Here is a 10,196-nt window from a genome sequence, read left to right on the forward strand (position 1 = left end):
TAAGGGAACAATGGTCAGCCTGATGATTAGTTCCTAACTATATGTAAAAATATGATTAATTTGGAAAACAAAGTAATACAAATTGACAGAAGTTAGAAGGCAATTCCAATTTGTAATAACACATCAAAATATCCTGCCCGAATGTGCTTATAGTGTCACTGGATGTCACTGGAGTGTCACTGGAGTGTCACTCCTCTCAAGAGGAGTTAGACTTTCTCATTCTGGCCTATTTAACTTATAACAATGCTTCTATATCTAATTCTTGCATAGGCTCTCCTAATACTTTTAGCAAATAGTACTACTCCTCTCCCATTTTTCCTCCATTGTGGAATTTATAGTTTTCTTTACTATTAGATGCAAATGCTTCAAAGTGTGTCTTTTTAGATACATTTTGTCTTGCTTACTAACCGTAAGTTTCCACAAGGCAAGATTCTCTCTTTACGACCCAGGTATCCAACACAATGGTAATTATGTGGTGATGTTAACAGGGTGAAACTTCATACAATAGTGTATCTGGCCAAGGACACAGATATTCCTATTCTGAGCTTTCTGACAGAATAAAGTTATTCAAAGGTACAATTCTTTTGACCAAGATTAATTACTTGTATGTTTTCCCATGATGTTGGCATTGAATAAACTTACAGAACTTTTAGACAAGCATCGTGAAAACTATTCTATTTAAGTTTATTGAAACATTTTGGGCTATACTGAGGGGAGGGGGTGATGAAGGAAGGAGATGGTATTCCATCTTTCACAATAAAATTTAGTCAATATGAATTCTTGGTTCTTAAAATAATTTTTATTTTAAAGACTTCAAGGACATAGGTCACAGCCACATTTTATGAAATTATGATAACCAAAATGCCAGTCTCACAATTTTGCACTGACTACCACAAATTGTTAATTATAAATGCAAGCGTATGAAACATATATTTCTGTACATGATCTCTAGAATTTTATGTTTCCTGGAACGAATTCAGTTATCTGAAAATGTTGTGTTTGATAATGTCCTCAAATCTTCTGGGGTTAAAATGTGCTTCCAAACATCCCTGAGTTTAAGAACAAGTTTTGTTCTCAGTGGCTGTCTACACACACTAACACTAGCTCAAAGAGGGTAGTTCTTTGCCTTTACTAAGGGAATCTATTACGTCATTTAAAGTAAAAGCACTGACCTCATTTCAATCTATTTCTGATAGTTAACAATTAGTCACAGCCTAATTGTTGTCCTAAATGGTCAAGTTTTTACTATTAAAATAATAACTCACCTAATAATACTCAGTAATCAACTGCATTATAATATTCCATCAGCAGGGCTTCATTTCTAGAAACAAACCCCTCACAAATGTCTGCCCTATGTTCTGCCTGTTGTGAACTATGGGCCTTTAGGAATCTAGATTAGAAGAGATCCTTCTGGATATTTAAGAACTCTATTTTAGACTCGCCCCAAATGATCAATCAGAAATATTACACAGGGTGATGCAGACCACAGCAATCATTACAGTGATGTTAAGTGGACTTCAGATCACTGTGAATGATGGTTCTCAGTTACTTATGTTTTGGTAAGTTATAGCTTACTAATTTACAAGTGGCAAACTGATAAACAAGTCTTTCCTAAATCCTCACACTTGATTTCTAAGTATTCATCCAAGAAGTAACTTGCCCACAAAATAATTTTGTACAGAGCGCCTGGGTGGCTCAGTCGGTTAAGCGTCTGACTTGGGGTCAGGTCATGATCTCTTGGTTCGTGAGTTTGCGCCCAGCACTGGGCTCCGTGCTGACAGTGTAGAGCCTGCTTAGGATCCTCTGTCCCCCTCCCTCTCTACCCCTCCCCTGCTCGTGTATGCACACGCGCTCTCTCAAAAATAAATAAACATTAAAAAAGAAAAAAATGTTTTATGGAAGTGTCTAGAGCAGCTTTATTCAAAACAAATGAGAAACTATTCTGATGACACATAAGCTGTGATATATTTGTACAGAGGAATACCATTCGTAACAACAAGGGATGATCTACTGGTACACAAGACAGGTGAATAATAAAAATATTATACTGAATGGAAAAACAAAAAAGTACATACTGCATTATTCCATTTATATGAAATTCTAGAACAGGCAAAATGAATTATGGTGATAGATCAGTGGTTGCTTCTGAAGGAACATGAGGCAACTTTCTGGAAAATTAAATGGTACACTATTTCAGGGTATGTCAATTATATCTCAATTAAAATAAGGTTAGAGTAAGATGTTTTTAAAAATTTATTGATTTTTCTTAAATTTAGGTATGTTTCATTGTAAAGATATCAATCCAGAATGGTTTTGTCTCATTAACCTTTCAAAAAATACTGATGCTGATAATAAAACTAATCCAAATTCTCTAGATTTGCAGATGCTAATAGAGAAGGAGTAGGACTATGGGAGTCCTAAAGAAGTAAATCTTGGACTATGAATCTCTTAAGTGAATGGCCACAAAAGGAAAGTAGGTTTTGATCTGGGTCTCAATGTAAGGAGGTATTTTTACCAAGCAGAACTGGAAGGAGATCCAAGCAAAGTAAACAGTATAAGCCAAATCAGGAGAGAGGTGAGAAAGGCCTTCATACAAAGCAGAAGTGTCACTGGAAGTCCACATCTAAATTTCTGCTCTTCAAATTTCTATCTTGAGACCCTGACAAATTAAAGTGATAATACTTGTTTATCTCCCAAACACAATGGGCTAAACTGTGTCTAAAAGTGCCTTCCAGAGCCACTATTTCATGACTATACCTATCTGAAATTCTTCATCCCTCTACAAATGCCTGTAACTCCAATTTCCCATCTTTATTCAACAGAGTTGTTGCGATCATACACCAGAGCACTTAAGGACTCCAGAGCGCTACGTGCTTCGACAGAGTCTGTCTTCCTCACTCTTGTAAACTACCTAAACTCCCTCTTAGACAATGATCTCCAAACTCCTTTGTTTTGGTTTAAAAAGGTTTGAGCAAATATTCCCACTATATACTCTCTAATTAGATTCTACACATTATAAATTAATTTAAAAGAACCCTTAGAATAATGGGCCAAAAACAAATATAAAAAACAAATAGAAAACAAGTTCTGACCTTGCTTAATCCCACTGAATTCATCAGGATTGGCACCATGCACATCTCACAGTCTTTATACCCTAAGTCCCTGCCCTCCCCTCTGATATATATGCCCACCTACATCCCAATCCCGGGCAAACCCAATTCTCTGCCTAGCTCAAGCCTCAACCAAGAGATGGATGTGGCTGGAAAAAAGACACAACCATTTTGACTGACCTCAACTTTAAATTTGTGACCACACACTTTAAATAGGCACCTGGCATTGTAGTGATCCTGGTAGTAAACTGGCTTTTCTACTCTGAAAAAAAATCCTAGCTTCTCCTAAACCTCCAACACCTTCTCCTCCCTGCCCTGACAAATTTACTTATTTTATCAAGAAAACAGAAAGGTATCACTTCAATTACCTTGTCTTTCTACCTTCATTCTACTTGCATGTATATACCATATCTTCTGTCTACCCTCCTGTTTCAAAAGCTGAAAAACCATTCTTCCTGGGGCACCTGAGTGGCTCAGTTGGTTGAGCATCCGACTCTTGGTTCAGCGCAGGTCATGATCTCATGGTTCATGGGTTCAAGCCCCACATAGGGCTCTGTGTTGACAGGGTATAGCGTGCTCGGGATTGTCTCCCTCTCTCTCTGCCCCTCCCCCACTGGCTCTCTATCTTGCTCTCAAAAATAAATAGGGGCACCTGGGTGGCTCAGTTGGTTAAGTGTCCCACTTTGGCTCAGGTCATGATCTCAGGGTCTGTGAGTTCAAGCCCTGTGTAGGGATCTGCGCTGACAGCTCAGAGCCTGGAGCCTGCTTGGATTCTGTCTTCCTCTCTGTCTCTGGCCCCTCCCTCACTTGTGTACATTCTCTCTCTGTCTCTCTCAAAAATAAACATTAAAAAAAAAATCCTTATCTAAGGCCAACCCTTCCATGTAAGCACACCCCTCCAAGGACTTTGTTCTATTAGTCCTACCAAATTCCCATTATTCCTATACACATCAAAATGCTGTAACATCATTACTACCATCCACATCTCCTTAACCTACTTAACCTTAATCAGACTTTTGGCCCACTAATCCACTCAAAAGGCTCATCACATTTCAATTACTTTACTTGTCATCTCTTAGCAGGGTTTTACAGTTGGCTACTACCTCCTTCCCAAAACAGTTTCTTCCCTCAATGTTAGAGATGCCACATCCTCCTGCCTTTTCTGTTTCTACCACTGTTTGCTCCTCTTCTGACCAGAGTACTCCCAGTCATCTGCCCTCTTCTCCATTAACACTCTCCACTTGATGTCCTCTGGTCCACAGGTTTAAATATTACCTATAAAATATGACTCTGCCCCCACGCAATAGTTGTACATATCCAACTTGCCTACTTGCACACATTCTGAGCTGTACAATAATTATCAAACTCCTGACTTATTCCTTTACAGAATTCCAAGTTTATTCCTCAGAAACCAGTGTACCCTCTTGTCTTCCTCATCTGAGTAAATGGCACTACTGGTCACACAGATGCTCAGCAAAACTGTTGATTCCTCAAATTTTGTTCTGTCCTAGGGTGAAGGCAAGACCCACCTGGCTCTGTCTTCAAATGGTATTCCAAATCAGACCATTTCTACTAACTTCCACACCACATCTCTAGTTCAAGGTACCATATCTCAGTTGGACTACTACAAGCCTCCTTAGTAGCTGGTTTCCCCACTTTCCTCCAACTTGGTCTATTTGCCACCAGTAACTAGTTATCAAAAGCCTAAGTCAGATGTTACTCCACTGCACAAAATCCTCTAATGGCCTCTCATCACAAACAGAAAAAGGACTATAAAGTTGCATCTTATTTAATCTTTACTAACTATTCTGATTTTCATCTTCCATCATTCTTGCCTTGCTATGCTCCAGCTATACTGGCCTTCTCTGTACTGTAATAGGTCAAGTTCGTTCCCCTCTTAAGGTCTTTGCATTTTGCAGTTACTGCTATCTTAAAAGCTCTTCCCTCAGATTTTCCTCATCATTTAGGTTGTCCAAGCAAAACCATCAACTCCTCAGAGAGGCAGATCTTCCTTGCTGACTCCCCTATCAAATTCGAAACCCTTACCCTGGTCACCTAGTTTACCCTAACTCTAATCTTGATATAATCTCTTCACATCTATCACCACTTGAAACTATATTTCCTTATACATATACTTATTGTATCTCTGCTTTCCCCAAGCTCCATAAGGGCAGGACTGTAGCAGGCCTGGCGTATAGCAGATGCTTGATAAATATTTTTCTTTTTTTTTTTTTTTTGATAAATATTTCTTGAATGAAAGGTAATATTGTTTTCTTAATTTCAAGGCTTGAAATTTCAGGTATGACTAGATGGGCTTTTTCTGATCTTAAATTTTTTTTTAATGTTTATTTATTTTTGACAGAGAGAGAGAGAGACAGAGCACCAGCGGGGTAGGGGCAGAGAGGGAAACAGAATCCAAAGCAGGCTCCAGGCTCTGAGCTGTCAGCACAGAGCCCGATGCGGGGCTTGAACTCACAGACCGCAAGATTGGACGCTCAACCGACTGAGCCACCCAGGCGCCCCTTTCTGATCTTATTTAATAATGGAACAGTAAACTTTTTTTTAAATTTTTTTTTGGAGAGAGAGACACATGAAAGAGTGGAGGTGGTACGGTACAGAGAGAGAGAGTCTTAAGCAGGCTCCATCCCCAGCACAACACAGGGCTCCATCTCAGGACCCTGAGATCACCATCTGAACCTAAATCAAGAGTCATACGCTTAACCAAATGAGCCACACAGGTGCCCTTGGAACAGTAAACGTTTACTACAAGTGAGCCAAAATGCATTTAGACAGATCAATGTAAATGCAAAGAGTTTCCAGATTATTTTATAGTACTGAAAAACCTATTTAAGGAAAAAAATACCAAAGAAAGTACCTTATAAGGTACACTCAAATATTACTTTAAAACTTGAAAAAAAGAAAAACTTGATATATAGGGGTGTGTAGATGTGTCAGTCGGTTAGGTGTCTGACTTCAGCTAAGGTCGTGATCTCACAGATAGTGAGTCTGAGCCCCGCCTTGGGCTCTCCACTCTCAGTGCTGAGTCGGCTCCGGATCATCTGTCTCCCTCTCTATCTGCCTCTCCTCCACTCACCCTCTCAAAGATGAATAAACATAAAAAAGAAAAAAAAAAAAAAACCAGAACTTGATAAATAGGGTTGACTATAACCTCTGGCTACTAACTACTAATTACATTACACAATTACCATAATGTAATGAAACCGGCAGCTGAGTTGAAATAAACTTAAAAAAATATGTATATATATTTTGAAATCGTAGTTACTAAATACATTTCATACTTAAGGGAAAAAAGAATGACCATTTAAAAACTAATAATGAACCCCAAATCATTACTTGGCAATTAGCAATAAATATCCACGATGACAGGGATCATAGCTGTTTTCTTACCATTGTATCTCTAGAATGAATGAATCCACCTGTGATGTTTCAACATCATGAATTATAATGTAAGCAAGATCAGCAATTTATCATCTCAGTCTACTATACACTAAAGGAAACGACTATTTGGGGGGTCAAAAAGCAAATTTGGCAGTTTTCATATAAGGATTTTAAAACTCAAACTAAAGGATTTCGGTTGTTCCGTACACTGAAGGTGATGCAAAGTAGAAATACTCGCACTAATGACAAGAATTCCACAGCTACAGATTACTAAAGAGATTTTAGTTCCGTAAGAGAAATTCAGCGGCCGCCGTACTAGATACGTTTCAGAAAAACTGAAGGTAGATGCACGACAGTTTCAAACTATCAAGTCGGGTAGAGATCGACAAGTTGCCCAGAAGGTAAACTTGTCGGGGTCCTGCAGCTGGAAAGAGGGGGACAGTGACTGTGAAAGACTGTGAGAGTCACTCCTGTGACTGGGGACGGACTCCAAGAAAAGGACTTATCCGAGTGCACCCGGGGAAAGCAAAAAGGGAAAGCGACAGGGCTGCCATGCTCCTAACTCCACCCTCCCCGCGCTGAGCCCGGGGAAGGCCCAGACACGCTGGCGACCGCCCCTCCTTCTCCCTCTTCCAAACCCACCGAGAGGCGCCTAGAAAGGTCCCGCCGCCCTCTTCTCCCCTCCCCCAAACCAGGAGCTGAGGAGGCCCGGGGAGGTTAAGAGCTTCCGTTCCTTCCCCGCCCAAATGGGAAGGGGTGGGAAGTGGGACTGTGAGCGCGCCCAGTACAAGCCTTCCTCGTTCTCCATACGAATCTGGAGCTCCGTTCCCATCCCAGCCCAAGACTCACTCGTCAGCCCTGAAGCCACCGCAGCCACCGCGCCGGGTCCCCGCGCACCGCCACAGCCCCTACTCCAGGGCTACCCCCCCACCCCCAGCTGCCTGCCGCCGTGGGTTCCGGGGCAGTTGGAGGAATCACTTCCGCCGGGTCATGGACGCTTTCTACAACGCGCGGGAGATCTGTACCTGGTAAGGCAGGGACGCAGTCTATTGCCGGCTTCCGTGCACAGGAAGTGCGCACGCCCTCCTCCCTAATCCTACAGTACCACTGACCGCGGTCATTTGCAAATCTCAACCAATCGGATTCTGAGTCTCTGATTCCCAGCATGCAACGCCGAGCCTGATCTGATTTCCGCAGGGACATCATTCTGAAAGGGATGCTCGGAGTTCCGTCGTAGCCCTGCATCCTGGGATTTGTAGTTACTCTGTCAGGTACTCTCCACGGCAGCACTACACCCTGGGACTTGTAGTTTCTCACATTGGATGTTAAGATCTTTGGTAATTTTAGAGGTTGTCTCTGCCTCTGGTTTGGGGGTACTTGTGGGGGCTTGGAGATTACAGAGAAAAAAATTGCAAAGTGGAAGTGCGGTTTCTATGTTAACAAGATCGTGGTCTTTAAAAAGCAGCATCTGTCTTTTGTGAAAAGTTGCTAGAGCATCTCAACTGTTCACGCAATCGGGTGGCCTCATTTGCTCTCTTTCAGACACCGATTACTGAAAACTAATCACGTCCCCACCCCCAGGGTTGGGGCTTTTCCCCCTCCCCACAAAACCCTCCCTGCATTCCCCTCCCAGCCCGGGGTTGTTCAGCTGTCCTGAATTCTGAGATCTTTCACAGAGATTCCAGGCGTCTGCCGCGGATACTGAATTCTGAAACCTTCTTTAACACTCCATGCTCTCTCTGCCCCAGCATCCTTCCTCTCTCGCTCTGTCAGTCGGCCTATCCTTTTTACTTGCTTTACTGTGGTTAAATTCAGGCACCCTTCCAGAAAAGCTGAAACAGCTAAATAAAGTTTGCACTTTGTTTACGGGCCGTGGCACGCAGGGAATGTAGGGCCAAGACACTCACCATTACAAGTTGCTCAACTAGGCGCTTGTTGTGTTAACAATATACACGAAAGGAAAATAGATACAGACGATCCAGTTTGTTGACCTAATTAATAACTTTCGGCTGAAACACATGTTTTATTGATTTGGCAGATAAAAGTTCTTGCTTTTTGCAAACAGATTGTTCTGTTACTTTTCAAAGACTTTGCAAAAATCATTTTTGGAAGTTTTTGGTTTTAATGGTAGCTCAGAATAGAGTTTGGCAAGAAGGAGGGGCAATGGGGTGAGGAGAGGAGGCTGTGGGCTCATTTTCAATCAGACTTTTCCTCCTTTACTTCAGAAGTGTTTTCTCCCCTTCTGTCTTCCTTTTTTCCTCATTGCATTATCACCCTCTAAAGGATCATTATATTCGTTGCTTAGAGAATGATGGAATTTTCCAGATGAGGATACTGAGGCTAGCTAATGCCAGATTTAGCGCTAGAACCTAGTCTAGGATAAATTTTTATTTACATAGTCAATATAATATGCTTACTGTGCTTATTATATTGCTTATTATGAAAAAATATAGATTGCAGACAAGTTTTTTTCCATGCATTTTTACATAATCATACTGTGTATATGTGGTTCTATATTTTGTTAACTCTCCAACTGAACTTCTCTGTAGCCAAAGTTTCAACAGGCATCATTTTTAGCATCTGTATAGAAACACATTGACTAAATGTGATTTTGATAATCTGTTGACAAATTATTTTCTAGAAAGATTCTTCTGTTTATGTTTTAAACCAGTAATGTATAAAGAAATATTTTGGGTTCTTATCAGTGTATTAGGTTTACCAATTTTTTTTTCTTTTTTCCATCATGCCATTTTGCCCTTAAATTCACCTTAAAGGAAGAAAAGAGAGCTGGTGGATGGGGAGGAAAGACAGCTAAAAACAGACAAAAAGGACATACAATAATGGTGGCCATACATTCTACAAGTGATAATTGTTTTTCAGTTTTACATCAGCCTCCATTTTTTTTTTTTAAATGTTTGTTTATTTTTGAGAGAAAGAGCATGAGCAGGGAGGGGCAGAGAGAGAGGGAGACACAGAATCTGAGGCAGGCTCCAGGCTCTGAGCTGTCAGCACAGAGCCCCATGCAGGGCTCAAATTCACAAACCACAAGGTCATGATCTCAGCAGAAGTCAGACGCTTAACCAGCTGAGCCACCCAGGCATACTTATCAGCCTCTGTTTTTAAACGGAACCTTTTAGATGATATGAATGGGTATCAAGTCTTATTTTTAAAGTCTTAGTATCATTCTAAAATCCCATTCAAGTAGTTTATATTCAACAAACGTCTATATTACTAGAACTGGGAAATCTAAGCATAAATAACAATTCAACGTAATTCTACAGCATAGAATTTTCAGAATATGATCTCAGTTTAGCTATTTTGAAACCGTGAAGTAAACCAAATATTATTTTTATTTGCTTATAGTATCTGTTGGGGAAAAAAAACTAAGCCTAACAGAAGTTAAAATTCAAGTTCTCAGTATATTATTGAAGTAATCAGTCAAGGACGCTGTTAGACTGAGATGGCTCTAATACCTTGATAGCCTATGTAAGCAAACCAAACCTAAGCCAGAATTAATTCCTATAAATGTCTAAGAACAACCAATCACAAACAGCCAACTAGATTTCCCCAAATAATGCAAATGCTTAAACTATAGCAAATGAAATAACTTCCTTGCTTTGCTTCTTCGTCTTCTCTGTGTTGCCGCTAGCTCCTCTCAATGGAGGACTCTTAACCACTTTCAGTTTG

At 40.6% G+C, this 10,196-nt stretch overlaps 1 long non-coding RNA gene across 1 annotated transcript in view; it reads left to right on the forward strand.

Annotated features, from left to right (window-relative positions):
• The window catches only part of LOC102899236, a 61,509-nt gene extending 57,842 nt beyond the window's left edge, over positions 1-3,667 (forward strand). Inside the window, exon 5 of the long non-coding RNA XR_006592715.1 lies at positions 2,823-3,667. This is a non-coding gene — a long non-coding RNA (uncharacterized LOC102899236). The remainder of the gene's footprint in view (positions 1-2,822) is intronic.
• Positions 3,668-10,196: the final 6,529 nt, after the last annotated feature.

Source organism: Felis catus, chromosome F2 (assembly GCF_018350175.1).
Source record: "Felis catus isolate Fca126 chromosome F2, F.catus_Fca126_mat1.0, whole genome shotgun sequence".
NCBI lineage: Eukaryota > Metazoa > Chordata > Mammalia > Carnivora > Felidae > Felis > Felis catus.